The following is a 14,676-nucleotide window of genomic DNA, read 5'->3' as shown; positions in this document are numbered from 1 at the left end:
TTCATCTCTAATTAAGTTTAAGGCCCTTGAAGGCAGGGACTTGAGTGTTATTTATCTTTTATCTCCTTGTCCTGAAACAAAGAAGGTGGAGTTGAATGAGTGTGAGAATGCTACAGAAATTTACTATACTAAAGTTACTGTATTTTTTAATCAAAATTGGTAACATCTTTGAGCACTTTGCAATAGTCCCCCTTCATCTGTGGTTTCTATTTCCATGGTTTTAGTTACCCTCAGTCAACCTCAGCCTGAAAACATTAAATCAACCATCAGGGTATCACAGTACTTTCTGTGCTTGGCTTATTTCACATAACATTACGAACTCCAGTTCTGTCCATGTTGGTGCAAATGACAGGATTTCATTCCTTTTTTTGTCTGAATAATATTCCATTGTGCATATATACCACATTTTCTTTACCCATGGATCCATTGATAGGCACCTAGGTTAATTCCATATGTCGGCTATTGTGCATAGTGCTATAATAAATGTTGGGGTGCAGATGACTTTTAAATATTGATTTTCTTTCTTTTAGGTATATACCCAGTAGTGGAAGTAATGTATCCTATGGTAGTTCTATTTTGAGTTTTTTGAGGAAACTTCATACAGTTTTTCATAGTAGCTATACTTATTTACATTCTCACCAATAGCGTACAAGGGTTCTCCTTTCTCTGCATCCTTGCCAGCATCTGTTATTACCTGTTCTTTTCATACATTTTAACTGGGATGAGATGATATTTCATAGTTTTGATTTGCATTTCTCTGTGTATGTTGAACCATTTTTGCATCCTTGGGATGAATACTACTTGATTATAGTGAATGATCTTTTTACTGTGTTGTTGAATTCAGTTTGCTAATATTTTGTTGAGAATTTTTGCATCTGTTCATCAGAGATATTGGCCTATAGTTTTTTCTTTTTGTTGTTTCTTTGTCTGGATTTAGTATCAGGGTAATGCTGACCTCGAAGAATGAGTTTGAAAGCATTCCTTCCTCTTTAGTTTTGTTTTGAAGAGTTTGAGTGGAATTGCCATTAGTTCATTAAATGTTTGGTAGAATTCAGCTGTGAAGCTATTAGGTCCTAGGCATTTCTTTGATGGGAGACTTTTTATTATAGCTTCAATTTTATTACTCACTATTGGTTTATTGATGTTTTATATTTCTTCAGAGTTCAATCTTGGTGGGTTGTATTTGTCTAAGAATTTATCTATTTATTCTAGGTTTTCCAGTTTGGTGTATAGTTGTTTGTAATACTCTCCAATGATTGTTTGCATTTCTTTGTTTTCATTTGTTATGTCTCCTTTCGGGTTTCTCATGTTATGTATTTGGATCTTCTCTCTTTTATTCTTAGTTTAGCCCAAAGTTTGTTGATTTTATCTTTTCAAAAAACTAATTTTTCATTTTGTTGATCTTCTTCAATTTTTTTTTTTTTAGTATCAATGTCATTTATTTCTCCTCTAATCTTTATTATTTCTTTCCATCTACTAATTTGGTGTTCGATTTGTTCTTGCTTTCTAATTCCTTGCAGTGTATTGTTAGGTTGTTTACTTGTAATCTATCTTTTGATATATGCATTTATTACTATAAATTTCCCTTTAGTACTGCTTTTTATGTATCCCATAGATTTTGGTATGTTGTATTTCCAATTTCATTTGTTTCAAGAATATTTTAAATGTCTTTCCTAATTTTGTCATTGACCTGTTGGTCATTTAGGAGCATGTTGTCTAATTTTTATGTGTTTGTGAAGTTTCTGAGGTTCCTCTTATTATTGATTTCTAATTTTAATTCATTGTTGTCAGAAAAGATATTTGATATTAGTTCTACTTTTTTGAATTGTTCAGACTTGTTTTGTTATATAAGATATGGTCTATTTCATGTGCTGATGAAAAGAGTGTGTATTCTGTAGCTGTTGAGTGCAATGTTCTGTAAATTTCAATTAGGCCTTATTGAATCTAATAGGCACTATAACTTCAGTGTTTCTTGTTGATTTTCTATCTGGATGATATGATAGTGAGGTGTTAAAGTACTCTATTGTTATTATAATGCAGCCTCTCTCTCCCTTTAGATATATTCGTGTTTGCTTTATATACTTGAGAGCTGTGGTGTTGGGTGCATCAATATTTATAATTATATCCTCTTGCTGAATTGATCTCTTTATCATTACCATAACCTTCTTTATCTCTTTTTTATACTCTTTGATTTGTGGTCTATTTTATCTGATACAGACATAGCTATTCCTGCTCTTTTTTGGTTTCTAGTTGCATGGAATATCTTTTTCCAACCTTTCACTTTCACTTTCAGTTTATGTATATATTTATAGTTGAAGTGGGTTTCTTGTAGTTAGGTCTTGTTTTGTAATCCATTTAGCCACTGTATGACTTTTAACTGGAGAATTGAGTCCATTTACCTTGAGTTTTATTATTGGTAAGTGAGGACTTATTGCGTCCATTTTGTTGCTGGTTTTCTGGTTGTTTTGTAGCTCCTCTTCCTTTCTTACTGTCTTTCTTTGTGGTTAAGTGATTTTCTCTGGTAGAATGTTTTAATTCATTGCTTTTTGTTTTAAATTAATCTCTCATAGATTTTTGCATTGTGGGTACCATTAAGCTTACAAAACAATCTTATAGATATAACAGGTTATTTTAAAGAGATGACAACTTATTTTAGACCTCAAAGAAAATAATATAAAGAAAAAAAATACAAAAGGACTTCTACATTTTAACTCTATCCCGTCACATTTTGCCTTTTAGTTGTCTTAGTTTACATATTTCCATATTACCTATATCTTGATAGCCTGCCATAGGTATTATTGATTTTGATGGATTTGTCCTTTGAGCTTCATACTTAAGTTATGAGTGGATTGCACACTATATTATAGTATTAGAGTATTCTGGGTTTGTCTGTGTACTTAATTTTACCAGTGGGTTTTATACCTTTAAGTGTTGTTTTTGTTTGTTTGTTTGCATGTTAACTTTTTTTTCTTTCAGATTGAAGAATTCTTTTTTAGTATTTCTTATAAGATGGATCTGATAGTAGTGAATTATCTGAGCTTTTGTTTGCCTGGGAATGAGTTTATCTCTCCTTCATATTTGAAGGATAATTGCTATATACAATATTATTGTATGGCAGTTTTTGTTTTTATTTTTGTTTTTAGCATTATAAAAGTGTCATTCTCTCCCTCCTGGCCTGTATGGTTTTCATTGAGAAATCTGTTGCCCGATGAATTGGAGCTTCTTTGTATGTTATTTGCTTCTTTCTTCTTTCTGCTTTTAGGATTATCTCTTTGTCCTTGACCTTTGAGATCTTGATTATTGTTTGCCTTGGGATAGTCTATGTTTGGTATTCTCTGTCCTTCCTGTACCTGAATATTTATATCTTTCTGAAGTTTTGGAATGCTTTATGTTATTTATTTGAATAAGTTATCTACCCTTTACTCTTGCTCAATTCCCTCTTTAAAACAAGTAATTCTTAGACTTGGTCTTTTGAGGTACTTTTTTATATTTTGAATGTGATATCCATTGCTTTTAATTCTTTCATCTTTTTTCTCCTCTGACTGTGTATTTTCAAGTAGCCTGTCTTCAGGCTCACTGATTCTTTCCTCTGCTTGATTTATTCTGCTGTTGATAGTCTCTAATGAATTTTTCAGTTTAGCAAATGTATTTCTTAGTTCCCAGATTTCTATTTGTTTTTTAAAAATTATTTCAACGTCTGTTAAATTTCTATGATAAATTTCTGAATAGTTTTTCTGTGTTAGGTTGGAATTCAACTGAGTTTTTTAAACTAGTATTTTGAATGCTTTAGTCAATGTGCTCACATATCACTGTCTTGTTAGGGTCAATTACTTGTTCCTTGCTTTGTCTGTTTGGTAGATCATGGTTCCCTGTTGGCTGTTGTTTCCTGTGGGTATACATATGTTTTTGCATTGAAGGATTAGTTATCTATTCAGGTATTCTCTATCTGGTTTGTTTTGGTTTTTTATTAGATATATTTGCTTAGAGTTTCTTTCTGCTAGGTCACTGCCTCTTTTTCAGCTCTAGGTGGTGCCTTAAGCCCAGGTTTGCCTTAATTCTAGTAAATGATTAGAGTCCCATTCTTTCCAAATGAGGAGGTCTCAAAGGGGATATCCCAGTTGTGTGGAAAGGCTGGGTAGAGGCCATGCACAGGGGACTTGCTGAGTGAACTGCCTACAGGACGATGTTACTGAACAGCCACTCTGATTTGTTGTCTCCTTTGGATGAGCTACAGAACAGAGTTTCCAGGGCTGAGGGTGGTAGTTCTGCCTCCCCATTTTGTCTCTGCCTGTTCTCAGGAGTATTTCTCCCTTCAGGCACTTGTGATAATTCCCTTGGGTTAAGGCAGGGAAAGTTCTACTGCTAGGAAACCCAAGATGGTGGGGAAGCTGATTTTCCATCTCAATATCACATTTTCTAGTGTAGAAACAGTGAGTTGGAGAACAATTTTCTGCACAATGGTGCTGGGCAGAATGGGACAAGTGGTATTATAAATATGGAAGTCCAAATCTCTTATTATCTGCTTGGAGTTTTTTTCACTTCTCTGCGGCCCTGGTGGATACTGTCCAATCTTCATATTTATGTTCTGGGATATTTCTGGTGATAATCTTGGCACTGTATATTTGTTTTTGTTTTTCAGTCATGAGGAGTAAAGCCAACTTGTTTCTACATCATCATTTTGTAACTCCAAGTCTCCCATAAAATTTTTATCTGATCCGATCATTCTCCTGTTTCTTATAACTGGCACTGCATAGATCAAACTCTTTGTCTATGTAGCCAAAGCTCTCCACACTCTAGGGTTAATCTACTGTTCATCCTACAAGAATAACTTTTTGCTCTTAACAAATTGATCAGTTCTCTTTCCCAAAGATATCTTACTTATACCCATCATTTCCAAACTTTTTATTAATTAGTTCAAAAGATATTTGTCTCCCAATACTCTGAGATACTTCATGGGATTCTAAATTATAGGGCTCTGTGAAACACATTTTTTTTTTTAGAAGCAAGGTCTTATTCTGCTGCCCAGACTAGAGTGCAGTGACATCATCATAATTGCAACCTCAAACTCCTGGGTTCAAGCAATCCTTGTGCCTCAGCCTCCCAAGTAGCTGGGACTGCAGTCCCGAGCCACCACATCCAGCTAATTTTTTTCCATTTTTTGTAGACATGGGGTCTCACTCTTGTTCAGGCTGGTCTCAAACTCCTGACCTCAAACTATCTTCCCTCCTCAGCCTTTCAGAGTGTTAGGATTATAGCATGAAGCATCAGCCTGGGCCACAATTTGAAGACCATCAATATTAGCTCTTTAACATCTTATTTTATTTGAACCTTATTTGCACACATATTGCTCTTTGTATGTTAATGAAAATCAAGGTTAATAAAGATTAAATAGTTTACCAATAAGTTATAATTTAAAAAATAAAATCTTTTAATGTCAAACAAAGTTTGTTTACTAGCATACTAAATTGCCTTTGTATTGTAAGCTTCTTAAGGGTAACACACTATGATATACATGTTTGCTATGTTATGAAGTACCTGATATAACAACTAGTAAATAGTTGTTTAATAAATAGTTATTAATTTTGCTTATACTTCTTTTTTATTTTCAGTACTTTCTGGCATAATTCTGGGTATTTAGTATTATTGATAATATTGATCTGAAACTTAGGGCCATAGATTATAGATAGAAATGTAAATCATAAATTATTTTGGGCCCAGAAGATTGAAAGCTATGTTCTTTAGCAGATTTTCTTATTGTCTTACCTAACCTTCCTCTGAGTTCTGATATGCTCTATTAGGTTGAAAACTTGAAGGAAAGTCCTATAGCATATTTTATCTCTCTATCCTAAACATTCTTCACAAAATTCATATAAAAAAAGATATGCTTGTGTTCTGTTACATATTTCTGATAAATGACAGTGCTTTGCGGAAGAAAAAAATAAATCACAGTCAATAATAACATTTACCTAGAAAATTATGAGAATCTGTGACAAACTACATGGCAAATTACATACAACTATATATATTTTTAATTTTTTTTTAATTTCATCATATTATGGAGGTACAAATATTGTTAAGGTTACAAATATTGCTCCTGCCCCCTCCCTCCCCCCGAAATGTCCAATCCCCTGGTGGTGTGCATCGCACACGTTATGGAAACATACATCCCTTTCCTCCTCCCCACTCCTGCCTGCCCACCACCTGCTAAAAAGTTTTTTTTTTTTTTTTAACATTTTGGTTACATTGTATATCTTTGCCTCTCCCTAAGAAGGGTTAGAGTTATGCCCTTCCCCTCCAGAATGCTCATCCCATCCCTAAGATTGGGTCCCCCCCCCCCACGAATCTCTGGTGGGTATTGCCACCATTTGAAAATCAAAGTTTAAATCAGTCAGTACCAATTTGATGGCGAGTAGATGTGGAGCCCATTTTCCATGTCTTGTGTTGCCTCACTTTGGATAACAGGCTTAAACTTAATCCAGGATAGCATAAATGGTGCTAGCTCACTGTCATTTCTTAGGATTGAGTAATATTCCATTGTGAGCATATACCACATTTTAATTATCCACTCATGAATTGATGGGCACCTGGGCTGCTTCCATGATCATGCAATAGTGAATTGTGCTGCTATAAACATTCGTGTGCAGATGTCTTTATAATAGAATGTCTTATGCTCTTTTGGGTAGATGCCTAACAATGCTATTGCAGGGTCAAATAGTATTTCTATTTCTAGCTGTTTGAGGTATCTCCAAATTCTTTTCCACAAAGGTTGCACTAATTTGCAGTCCCACCAGCAGTGTAGGAGTGTTCCTGTCTCTCCGCATCCTCGCCAGCATTTGTTGTTTGGGGATTTCTTGATATAGGCCATTCTTACTGGGGTTAGGTGGTATCTCATTGTGGTTTTGATTTGCATTTCTCTAATAATTAGAGAGATTGAGCATTTCTTTATATGTTTGCATGCCGTTATTCTGTCTTCTTTGGAGAAGTTTCTTTTCATTTCTGTCGCCCATTTCTTGATGGGATTGTTTGATTTTTTCTTGTTAATTTTTTAAAGCTCTAGATAGATTCTTGTTATTAGGCCTTTATCAGAGGTGTAGAGAGCAAATATTTTCTCCCACTCTGTGGGTTGTCTATTTGCTCTACTAATGGTTTCCTTGGCTGTGCAGAAACTTTTTAATTTGATCAGATCCCATTTGTTTATTTTTGATGCTACGGTGATTGCCTTGGGGTTCTTCCTCAAAAATTCTTTGCCTAAGCCAATGTCTGATAGGGTTTTCCCAACATCTTCTTCTAGGATTCTTAAGGTTTTATGCCTTAAGTTTCTGTTATCCATCTTGAGTGAATTTTTGTGAGAGGTGAGAGGTAGGGATCCTGATTTGCTCTTCTGCATGTAGCTAGCCAGTTTTCCCAGCACCATTTATTGAAGAGAGATTCTTTTCCCCAATGTATATTTTTGTCAGCTTTATCAAAGATTAGATTGCCGTATAGTGATGGTTTCATCTCTGGTATCTCAGATCTATTCCAGATGTCTATGCTTCTGTTCTTATGCCAATACCAGGCTGATTTAACTATTATTGCTTTATAGTACAGTTTGAAGTCAGGAAGACTGATGCCTCCCCGTTTGTTCTTTCTATTTAAGATTGCTTTGGTTATACGAGGTTTTTTCTGATTCCATACGAAGTGAAGAATTATTTTTTCTAGATCTGTAAAGAATGCTGATGGTATCATTAACAGGTTCTAGGCAAATGGGAATCCATTTGCCTAGAACCTGTTAATGATCTTATTTGTCCAATGGGAATAAATAGTGCTTGGGGACTTATGGAATATTTTTCCATCAAAACAGAAGGTAATAAAATCTTCCTAAAATTTCCACAGAGTGATTGAATTGTACTATTTTCAGAGAAAATTTAGCTGAGGGCTGTTTATTGTGGACAGAGAAGCAACTTTTGGCTACTTTGTCATAGTTTTGTCTCATTCTGCATTACCACTTACACTATCTAGAGTTTCCCTTAGGGTTTTTCCAAACTGTAAGCAGAACTTTGTTATATAATGAAGCTCTAGCCTACTTATCTCTTACTTAATTACAATTTAAGGTTACAAGTGTGAGGCGAGTTGGGGAAAGCTAAAAGGGGAAGCATCAGAGAAATGCTTCCCAAACTATAAACCAATTAGATCTCATTAGAGTAGCTAACAGTTGGGGCCCTTGCTGCTTCTGAACCACTTGGTTATTTAGGCATATTTGTATGCTTCAAGAAAGAAGAAAATGCAGCAGCCTCTGGGAATAGAAAAGGGCTGAGTACTGGCTCTGACATAGGAGTTGAACTGCCAAATGAAATTCTGTTGTCTCTTGGTATTCTTATTACAATCACTTGATGGACTTCTTACAGTGAAACTTTGTTTTAGTAAGTGAATTCTTAGTTTGATTGCACTCAGTGAAACTTCTATGGTGAATTTGGAAACCTAGATGGCCATGAAGATATCTCAGTCTTGAAACAGGATGAAATCCTTAAGAATGTATTGATCTCTGTGTATTTTTTATGTGACTCAATCTTTCAGAAATTGATGCATTAAATATCCTTGGTCTTTAAGTGTGTCACAACTGCAGTTGAGTCTTATATTCTCTTATAGGTAGTAATAAAACCTAAACCTTAAAGGAGTTAACACATTTCAGGAAAGTGAATCTAATAATTAAATATAACATAGGATTGCTTTTAAGATGAGAACTGAGATCCATTGTATGTAATAGAAAGCCCACAATGATAGTGGTTTAAATAAGGTAGAATTTATTTCTCATCCACTTAACAGAAATCCAGAGATAGGAATGCTAGGGTTAATTTTGTGAAAATTTCCTTCTTAACAATATTGAGTCTTCCAATCCAGGAATATGGTATATCTCCATTTATTTAGGTCTTTAATTTTTCTCAGTAATATTTTGTAGTTTGTAGTATACAGATCATGCCAAATTGGCAAATTTACTCCTAAGAGTGGCATATTTATATATTATTGGAAATTCTACTTTAATATCTCACTTTCTGATTGTTTATTGCTGATATGTATAAACAAATTTATATTTTGTTCATTGACATTTTATCCTGCAACTTTCTTATACTCACTAATTATTTCTAGTGGCATTTTTGTTTTTGTCCAATCTATAGGATTTTCTACACAGATAATCTTGTCATCTATCAATAAAAGCAGTTTGAAGTCCTACTTTCCAATTAGGATGCTTTAAAATTTTTTTTTTAGATCATTTACCTGGCTCAAATCTCAAGTAAATGTTGAATAGAATTGAGTACAAACATCCTTACTTAGTTCCTGATCTTTATGGAAAAATATACAGTCTTTTACCATTAAGTATGATGTTACTGTATGTTTTTTGTAGATTTCCTATATCATGCTGAGGCCTCCATTCTAGTTTGTTGATAATTTTATTAGGAATGGGTATTTGATTTTTTTCAAATGCTTTTTATACATATATTGAGATGATTGTATAGTTTTTATAGTATGTTAATAGGATGAGTATTCAATTTTTGAATGTTGAACCAACTTTATGTTCTTGATATAAATCCTACTTCACCATGATGCATCATCTTTTTTTAATATAGTTGTATTATATTTGTAAAAATTTTATCATTTTGCATCAATATTCATGAAGTATATTGGTCTATAGTTTTATTTTTCTGTAATGTCTTCATTTGCTTTTAGTACCAGAATAATGCTGGCCTTCTCATCAATTTTCTGGAGTTGGTGTTATTTTGTCTTTGTGTTTGGTGGAGTTGACTAACTATGTGGGATTGGAGTTTTCTTTATTGGGTAGGTTTTTATCTTCAAATTAAATTTATTTGTTTTATATAAAGCTTTTCACATTATTTAATTTTTATTACATGAGCTTTAATACTTTGTATCTTTCAAGGAATTTATCCATTTTACCTAACTTGTCAACTTTATTCGCATAAAGTTTTTCATAATATTCCCTGTTCAAAATACTTCTAAGATCTATAGTGATTTTTTTTTTTTACTTTTATCCTTAATTTTATTTCAAAATATTTTTGCGGTACAAATGTTTTTGATTACATGGATTGCTTATGTATTGCTTGAGTCAGGGTTATTGTGCCCATCACTGAGATAGTGCTCACTGTACCTATTAGGTAGATTTTTGCCCATCCTCTCCTCTTCCCTCCCCTCCCACTTGATTTCCACTGAGTTTTACTTTCCTTTGTGCACATGTGTGCTTATTGCTTAATTCCAATTTAGTAACGAGTACATGTGGTGTTTGTTTTTCCATTCTTTAGAGACTACATTTAGAAGAATGGTCTCCAGTTCCATCCAGGTTGTTACAAAAAGTATTAGTTCCCCATTTTTTATGGCTGAGTAGTATTCCATGGTATACATGTATCATATTTTGTTAATCCACTCATGAATTGATGGGCACTTGTGTTGATTCCACATTTTTGCAATTGTGCTGCAATAATTTTACTTCTCTCATTCCTGAGATTGATAATTTCTGTCTTTTTTCTTTTTATTACTCATCACCATGTCTAGAAGTTTATAAATTTTATTGATTTTCTAAAAGAACTAATTTTTTTATGATTTAATTTTACCCCCTTTGTTTATTAGTTATAACTCTTTGTTGTGTTATTTTAGTGGTAGCTTTCTTAAATAATACATCTGTAACTTATCAGTGTACCTCCAAATGTCTACCTCCACTTCATGTATAGTATGTGGACCTGACAATATTATAATTTCATTTTCACCTTCTTGATCTTTGTGCTGTTATTATGAAATATTTTATTTTTATGTGTTATAGATCCTATAATATATACTTATTATTTTATTAATAAAATAAGTTTCAGTAATATGAAATAAATCTTTATATTTATTTATGTAGTTGCCTCTTCTACTGTAGTGCAGTGGCTCAGTTAGTGCACTGGAATCACTGTAACCTCAAATTTTTGGGCTCAAGAGGACTCCTACCTCAGCCTCCAGAGTAGGTAAGCCTATAGGCTCTTAAGGCTTTTAATTTCTTTATATAGATCTCAGTTTCCATCTAGAATATTTTTTTCTTGATTGAATCTTGTAACCTTTCTTAGAGTGAAGGTCTGCTGGTGATCAATCCTTTCAGCTTTTGTGTGTCAGGAAAAGTCGTCATTTTACCTTAATTTTATTTTTTAACAATAGAGTAAAGTATAGTTTAAATTCCATAAAATTCTCTTATTTACTTTAGTTTTTGACAGTTTCACTGGGTAAAGAATTCTGGTTGTGACTTTTTTCTTTTAGTACTTTAAACATCCCACTTTGCAGATAAGAAATATACTATCTTTATATTTGTTTCTCTGAGTAATGTGTCTTTTTTTTTTCTGGCTGCATTAGGATTCTCTCTTTACCACTGTAGTTTTTGTCAGGTTTCCTGGGCTTGTAATTTGTTGATTTCCTTGGATACATGCATTTATAGTTTGTATCAAATTTAGAAAAATTTTATTTATTATTTCCTCAAATATTATTTCTGTCTCTTCCCTCTCCCAATCGCTTCTTCCTATAAGGGACTCTAATAACACATATTTTATGCTGTTAGAAGTTGTCCCACAGCTCACTGATACTCTTTGCTTTATCAATCTTTTTTTCCTTTGTTTTATTTTAGATAATCTGAATTGCTATGCCTTTGAATTTATAAGTATTTTCCTCTGCAGTGTCTAATGTGACTGTTCATTTCATCAAGGATAATTTTTACCTTATTAATTGCATGTTTTTGTTTCTAGAAGTGAAATTTTGAACTTTATTACCTCTGTCATATGTCTACTTAACATGTACAATATTTTTCCAACTTCTTGAACATATGGAATATTGTTAAAATAAATTTTAATGTCCTTATCTCCTAATTCTATAATTTATTTCAATTCTGGGTCAGCTTTAACTGACTGATTTTTCTCTTCATTATTGGTTGTATTCCCTGATTCTTTGCATGCTAGATAATTTTTCTGAATATTGATAATTTTAATGTATTTGGTTCTAGATATTTTTGATTTTCTATAAATATTCTTAAAGTTTATTCTGGAACACAGTTATATTACTTAGAAATAGTATGATCTGTTTAGGAACTGCTTTTCAGCTTTGTTAGTTGGAGAAAGAATAATGTTTACCTTACTGAGGCAAAATATTTATGAGTAACTGATGCCCTGTGAAGTTTTCCATTCTGCTTAAGAGGAGCAAGCTATATTCCTGACCTTATGTGATTTCTGAAGATTGTTCTCTTTAATCCTTTCAGATATTTCTTACCCCAGCCTTTGGTGGTTTCCTCATATATAGGTGCTAGTAGTAGACTCTAGCTGCTTTGGCCTTCATGGAATCTCAACTCAGTCTTTTAACCTTAGAGAGACTTCCAAGTTTTACCTGGATTTGCACTCTTTGACCTGGAGTCTGGACTCTTTTTCAATGAAATAAACTGGAGTAATTATAGTGTTCACCTTGTGTATTAACCAGGGATTGCCGTATTTCTTTGTGTGATATTGAGTGGACCGTTGTTTCATCTATTTTATTTATTGTTTTAGTTGTTTATTTTTTATTTTATTTATTTATTTTTTTAAATTCAGGATATTATGGGGGTACAACATTTAGATTACATGAAATGCATTTGCTTCGCACACACCAGGGCTACAAGCATGTCCTTCCCCCATATAGTGTGCCCCGTTTCCATTAGCTGTGAGTTTACCCTCTACTCCCTCCAACCCCCACCCCATTGACCTGACGAGCACCCATTGAGTATTACTACCATGTGAGCACCTTAGTGTTGATCAGTTAGAACCAATTTGATGGCAAGTACATGTGGTACATGTTTTTCCATCCTTATGATACCTCACTTTGAAGGATGGTCTCAAGCTCTATCCAGGAATAATGTAAGAAGTGCTAGATCACCATTGTTTTTGTACTTGAGTAGTGTTCCATGATATACATATATCACATTTTATTAATCCACTCATGTATTGATGGGCATTTGGGTTGTTTCCACATCTTTGCAATTGTGAATTGTGCTGCTATAAACATTTGAGTGCAGATGTCTTTATTGTAGAATGTCTTTTTTTTTTTTCCCTTTGGATAGATGCCTAGTAGTGGGATTGCTGGATCAAATGGTATTTTAGATTTTTGCAGCATCTCCAAATTACTTTCCACATTGGTTATACTAATTTGCAGTCCCACCGGCAGTGTAAGAGTATTCCAATCTCTCCATATCCATGCCAACCTTTGTTATTTTGGGACTTTCTGATAGAGGCAATTCTCACTGGAGTTAGGTGATATCTCACTGTAGTTTTGATTTGCATTTCCCTAATGATTAGAGATGTTGAACACTTTTTTATGTTTGCTGGCCATTAGTCTATCTTCTTTTGAAAAGTTTCTGTTCACGTCTTTCACCCATTTATTGATGGGGTTGATTTTTTCCTAGTTGATTTTCTTAAGTTCTATATATATATAGATTCTTGTTATTAGCCCTTTATCTGATATGTAGAAAGCAAATATTTTCTTAGGTTCTTTAGGTAGTCTATGGGCTCTAATGATAGTTGTCATAGCTGTGCAGAAGCTTTTTAATTTGATCAGGCCTCATGTGTTTATTTTTGTTGCTGCCATGATTGCTTTGGGAGTCTTCTTAAGAAATTCTTTTTTTTTTTTTAATTTCAGTATATTGTGGGGGTAAAAATGTTTAGGTTATGTATATTGATCTTGTCCCACCCCCCCAGTCAGAGCTTCAAGCGTGTCCGTTCCCCAGACAGTGCACATCGCATTTATTATGTATGTATTTACCCATCCCTTTCTCCCCCCTTCCATCTGCCTGACGCCCGATGAATGTTATTCCTATATGTGCACTTTAGGTGTTGAGCAATTAAAACCAATTTGATGGTGAGTACATGTGATGCTTATTTTTCCATTCTTGGAATATTTCACTTAGTAGAATGGGTTCCAGCTCTAGCCAGGATAATACAAGAGGTGCTATATCACCATTGTTTCTTGTAGCTGAATAGTACTCCATGATGTACATATACCACATTTTATTAATCCACTCATGTATTGATGGGCACTTGGGTTGTTTCCATATCTTTGCAATTGTGAATTGTGCTGCTATAAGCATTTGAGTACAGATGTCTTTTTTATAGAATGTCTTTTGTTCTTTTAGGTAGATGCTCAGTAATGGGATTGCTGGATCTGCCCAGTAATGGGATTGCTGGATCAAATGGAAGATCTACTTGTGTATCTTTGAGGTATCTCCATGTTGCTTTCCACAGAGGTTGCACTAGTTTGCAGTCCCACCAGCAGTGTATAGTGTCCCTATCTCTCCACATCCATGCCAACATTTATTGTTTTGGGACTTTTTGATAAAGGCCATTCTCACTGGGGATAAGTGATATGTCATTGTGGTTTTGATTTGCATTTTCCTGATTATCAGTGATGTTAAACAGTTTTTCATATGTTTCTTGGCCATTTTTCTGTCTTCTTTTGAAAAGGTTTTGTTCATGTGTTTTGCCCACTTTTTGATAGGGTTGTTTGATTTTTTCTTGCTGATTTTCCTGAGTTCTAGATAGATTCTAGTTATCAGCCCTTTATTGGATGTGTAGCATGCAAATATTTTCTCCCATTCTGTTGGTTGTCTGTTTGCTTTCGTGATAATTTTTTTTGTTGTGCAGAAACCTTTTA

At 33.7% G+C, this 14,676-nt stretch overlaps 1 protein-coding gene across 5 annotated transcripts in view; it reads left to right on the top strand.

Annotated features, from left to right (window-relative positions):
- The window catches only part of AGBL4 (AGBL carboxypeptidase 4), a 1,333,072-nt gene that overhangs the window by 66,778 nt on the left and 1,251,618 nt on the right, over positions 1-14,676 (top strand). Inside the window, exon 2 of one of the 5 annotated variants that reach the window (XM_075998186.1) lies at positions 14,159-14,243. The exons of the other annotated variants lie outside the window; for them this stretch is intronic. The gene's annotated coding sequence lies outside the window, so the exon portion shown is untranslated. The remainder of the gene's footprint in view (positions 1-14,158; positions 14,244-14,676) is intronic. 5 annotated transcript variants of the gene reach the window in all.

This window comes from Microcebus murinus, chromosome 2 (assembly GCF_040939455.1).
Source record: "Microcebus murinus isolate Inina chromosome 2, M.murinus_Inina_mat1.0, whole genome shotgun sequence".
NCBI classification, from domain to species: Eukaryota; Metazoa; Chordata; class Mammalia; order Primates; family Cheirogaleidae; genus Microcebus; species Microcebus murinus.
Note: the sequence above shows the minus strand (reverse complement) of the source record. Positions and strands in the feature narration are given on the sequence as shown.